The sequence below is a fragment of the Panulirus ornatus genome, chromosome 73, assembly GCF_036320965.1.
Source record: "Panulirus ornatus isolate Po-2019 chromosome 73, ASM3632096v1, whole genome shotgun sequence".
NCBI classification, from domain to species: Eukaryota; Metazoa; Arthropoda; class Malacostraca; order Decapoda; family Palinuridae; genus Panulirus; species Panulirus ornatus.
Window position 1 is genome coordinate 1,744,356 of NC_092296.1, and position 6,000 is coordinate 1,750,355.

The following is a 6,000-nucleotide window of genomic DNA, read 5'->3' on the forward strand; positions in this document are numbered from 1 at the left end:
TCCAGCTCACGTCTTGGGGGGGGAGGGGACGTGCCGCCGCCCACCCCGCCGCCCACCCACCCCGCCGCTGGTGGGCGGGCGGCGGGGTGGGTGGTGGTGGTGGTGGGTCAGTGTGGTGTACCTCGCTGGTCGTCAGTGTACTGCAAGTGCTGGAGGTTTTCTACCAGGGTTTTCTTTTTTTTTTTTTGATAAATGTGTGGAATTTGGTTAATAGTTGTGGTCGACTTTGGGTTCGTCCGGCACTCTGGGTCTAACCGGGTTCGTTCGACACCTTGGGTCAAAGTTCGTCTTGTGCCGTGGGTTCGTCCGGCACTCTGGGTCTGGGTTCGTCCGGCACTCTGGGTCTGGTCGACCCCTCTGGGTTCGTCCGGTTGTGTGGATCCGTCCGGCACTCCGGGTCCGGACGCTGAGCGCGCATCGATCACCTCCACGTGAGTCAGGCCCTCCTGTGTGTGTGTGTGTGTGTGTGTGTGTGTGTGTGTCTGTGTCTGTGTGTGTGTGAAGGCTCTCCTGTGTGTGTGTGTGTGTGTGTGTGTGCGAAGGCTCTCCTGTGTGTGTGTGTGTGTGTGTGTGTGTGTGTGTGTGTGTGTGTGCGAAGGCTCTCCTGTGTGTGTGTGTGTGTGTGTGTGTGTGTGTGAACTCCAATGTATGACATGTATGTATACATACATGTATATACATGAGCGTATGTTACCGTGTATGATGTTATTTACTCATATACATGAGTATGCATGTGTTTACCTATGCACACATGTATATGCGTGATATTTAGCATTATAATTTATTTTTTTTAATTTTCCAAAAGAAGGAACAGAGAAGGGGGCCAGGTGAGGATATTCCCTCAAAGGTCCAGTCCTCTGTTGTTAACGCTACCTCGCTATCGCGGGAAATGGCGAATAGTTTGAAAGAAAAATGAATATATATATATATATATATATATATATATATATATATATATATATATATATATATATATATTGAAAGAGATTTAGAGGGAGTGGAAACCCTGCATTTTAGATAGGTTTAGGTCACTGTTTTGGGGGAAGACATGAGATGGTGGAGAGTTCCAAAGCTGAGCGGTGTAAGGAAAGCAACAGACGTTGGTAATGGTGACGCATTGGTTTGGCCCCTGGTGTCCTGCCATCTGGCTCTCTCTATATATATGGCGGGGTTAACACCTCGATATTCTGTGTCACCAGAGTCCACACCTTCGAGAATATGAATCACTCGCTCTCTGTCCATGATTTTGTAATAGTAATTTCATCATTATCTGCTGCGCCATTTTCTACCGGATGGACGCAGCTACGTTTTCAATGTGTGCGTCATTTGGACGCTCGGCTGGACATTTAAGATGTCATCTGTTCCAAATGTGTTGTGTTGGTTTAGCTCTTCAAAAACTTCAAAATCATTCTTCAAAACTAGGTATATGTATATGTTGAAATGTATAGGTATATGTATATGTTGAAATGTATAGGTATATGTATATGTTGAAATGTATAGGTATATGTATATGTTGAAATGTATAGGTATATGTATATGTTGAAATGTATAGGTATATGTATATGTTGAAATGTATAGGTATATGTATATGTTGAAATGTATAGGTATATGTATATGTTGAAATGTATAGGTATATGTATATGTTGAAATGTATAGGTATATGTATATGTTGAAATGTATAGGTATATGTATATGTTGAAATGTATAGGTATATGTATATGTTGAAATGTATAGGTATATGTATATGTTGAAATGTATAGGTATATGTATATGTTGAAATGTATAGGTATATGTATATGTTGAAATGTATAGGTATATGTATATGTTGAAATGTATAGGTATATGTATATGTTGAAATGTATAGGTATATGTATATGTTGAAATGTATAGGTATATGTATATGTTGAAATGTATAGGTATATGTATATGTTGAAATGTATAGGTATATGTATATGTTGAAATGTATAGGTATATGTATATGTTGAAATGTATAGGTATATGTATATGTTGAAATGTATAGGTATATGTATATGTTGAAATGTATAGGTATATGTATATGTTGAAATGTATAGGTATATGTATATGTTGAAATGTATAGGTATATGTATATGTTGAAATGTATAGGTATATGTATATGTTGAAATGTATAGGTATATGTATATGTTGAAATGTATAGGTATATGTATATGTTGAAATGTATAGGTATATGTATATGTTGAAATGTATAGGTATATGTATATGTTGAAATGTATAGGTATATGTATATGTTGAAATGTATAGGTATATGTATATGTTGAAATGTATAGGTATATGTATATGTTGAAATGTATAGGTATATGTATATGTTGAAATGTATAGGTATATGTATATGTTGAAATGTATAGGTATATGTATATGTTGAAATGTATAGGTATATGTATATGTTGAAATGTATAGGTATATGTATATGTTGAAATGTATAGGTATATGTATATGTTGAAATGTATAGGTATATGTATATGTTGAAATGTATAGGTATATGTATATGTTGAAATGTATAGGTATATGTATATGTTGAAATGTATAGGTATATGTATATGTTGAAATGTATAGGTATATGTATATGTTGAAATGTATAGGTATATGTATATGTTGAAATGTATAGGTATATGTATATGTTGAAATGTATAGGTATATGTATATGTTGAAATGTATAGGTATATGTATATGTTGAAATGTATAGGTATATGTATATGTTGAAATGTATAGGTATATGTATATGTTGAAATGTATAGGTATATGTATATGTTGAAATGTATAGGTATATGTATATGTTGAAATGTATAGGTATATGTATATGTTGAAATGTATAGGTATATGTATATGTTGAAATGTATAGGTATATGTATATGTTGAAATGTATAGGTATATGTATATGTTGAAATGTATAGGTATATGTATATGTTGAAATGTATAGGTATATGTATATGTTGAAATGTATAGGTATATGTATATGTTGAAATGTATAGGTATATGTATATGTTGAAATGTATAGGTATATGTATATGTTGAAATGTATAGGTATATGTATATGTTGAAATGTATAGGTATATGTATATGTTGAAATGTATAGGTATATGTATATGTTGAAATGTATAGGTATATGTATATGTTGAAATGTATAGGTATATGTATATGTTGAAATGTATAGGTATATGTATATGTTGAAATGTATAGGTATATGTATATGTTGAAATGTATAGGTATATGTATATGTTGAAATGTATAGGTATATGTATATGTTGAAATGTATAGGTATATGTATATGTTGAAATGTATAGGTATATGTATATGTTGAAATGTATAGGTATATGTATATGTTGAAATGTATAGGTATATGTATATGTTGAAATGTATAGGTATATGTATATGTTGAAATGTATAGGTATATGTATATGTTGAAATGTATAGGTATATGTATATGTTGAAATGTATAGGTATATGTATATGTTGAAATGTATAGGTATATGTATATGTTGAAATGTATAGGTATATGTATATGTTGAAATGTATAGGTATATGTATATGTTGAAATGTATAGGTATATGTATATGTTGAAATGTATAGGTATATGTATATGTTGAAATGTATAGGTATATGTATATGTTGAAATGTATAGGTATATGTATATGTTGAAATGTATAGGTATATGTATATGTTGAAATGTATAGGTATATGTATATGTTGAAATGTATAGGTATATGTATATGTTGAAATGTATAGGTATATGTATATGTTGAAATGTATAGGTATATGTATATGTTGAAATGTATAGGTATATGTATATGTTGAAATGTATAGGTATATGTATATGTTGAAATGTATAGGTATATGTATATGTTGAAATGTATAGGTATATGTATATGTTGAAATGTATAGGTATATGTATATGTTGAAATGTATAGGTATATGTATATGTTGAAATGTATAGGTATATGTATATGTTGAAATGTATAGGTATATGTATATGTTGAAATGTATAGGTATATGTATATGTTGAAATGTATAGGTATATGTATATGTTGAAATGTATAGGTATATGTATATGTTGAAATGTATAGGTATATGTATATGTTGAAATGTATAGGTATATGTATATGTTGAAATGTATAGGTATATGTATATGTTGAAATGTATAGGTATATGTATATGTTGAAATGTATAGGTATATGTATATGTTGAAATGTATAGGTATATGTATATGTTGAAATGTATAGGTATATGTATATGTTGAAATGTATAGGTATATGTATATGTTGAAATGTATAGGTATATGTATATGTTGAAATGTATAGGTATATGTATATGTTGAAATGTATAGGTATATGTATATGTTGAAATGTATAGGTATATGTATATGTTGAAATGTATAGGTATATGTATATGTTGAAATGTATAGGTATATGTATATGTTGAAATGTATAGGTATATGTATATGTTGAAATGTATAGGTATATGTATATGTTGAAATGTATAGGTATATGTATATGTTGAAATGTATAGGTATATGTATATGTTGAAATGTATAGGTATATGTATATGTTGAAATGTATAGGTATATGTATATGTTGAAATGTATAGGTATATGTATATGTTGAAATGTATAGGTATATGTATATGTTGAAATGTATAGGTATATGTATATGTTGAAATGTATAGGTATATGTATATGTTGAAATGTATAGGTATATGTATATGTTGAAATGTATAGGTATATGTATATGTTGAAATGTATAGGTATATGTATATGTTGAAATGTATAGGTATATGTATATGTTGAAATGTATAGGTATATGTATATGTTGAAATGTATAGGTATATGTATATGTTGAAATGTATAGGTATATGTATATGTTGAAATGTATAGGTATATGTATATGTTGAAATGTATAGGTATATGTATATGTTGAAATGTATAGGTATATGTATATGTTGAAATGTATAGGTATATGTATATGTTGAAATGTATAGGTATATGTATATGTTGAAATGTATAGGTATATGTATATGTTGAAATGTATAGGTATATGTATATGTTGAAATGTATAGGTATATGTATATGTTGAAATGTATAGGTATATGTATATGTTGAAATGTATAGGTATATGTATATGTTGAAATGTATAGGTATATGTATATGTTGAAATGTATAGGTATATGTATATGTTGAAATGTATAGGTATATGTATATGTTGAAATGTATAGGTATATGTATATGTTGAAATGTATAGGTATATGTATATGTTGAAATGTATAGGTATATGTATATGTTGAAATGTATAGGTATATGTATATGTTGAAATGTATAGGTATATGTATATGTTGAAATGTATAGGTATATGTATATGTTGAAATGTATAGGTATATGTATATGTTGAAATGTATAGGTATATGTATATGTTGAAATGTATAGGTATATGTATATGTTGAAATGTATAGGTATATGTATATGTTGAAATGTATAGGTATATGTATATGTTGAAATGTATAGGTATATGTATATGTTGAAATGTATTGGTATATGTTTATGTGCGTGTGTAGGCGCTTATGTATATACATGTGTATGTGGGTGGGTTGGGCCATTCTTTCGTCTGTTTCCTTGCGCTACCTCGCTAACGCGGGAGACGGCGATTATGATATGTGTGTGTGTGTGTGTTGTGTGTGTGTGTTTATGTTTGGAAAGCTATTATACTGTGATGAATGTTTTGAATATAGGTTATAGTCTTAGAGAGATTAATTAAGAATAATATCATATATTACTCTACGGTGATTAATTACTTTTGATTCTAAATCATGGCTTTTGACAAGGTATACTTCTTGATGTATGCTTGATATATTTGGGTGATGTATACTTTCATAAAATTCCGTAACGATAATACATATATTTTTTGTTAGAGTAGATTTTTAAGAGGAAAATTTCGTAAAAAAAGATGATAGTGGATAAGAAAATCATAATGATCC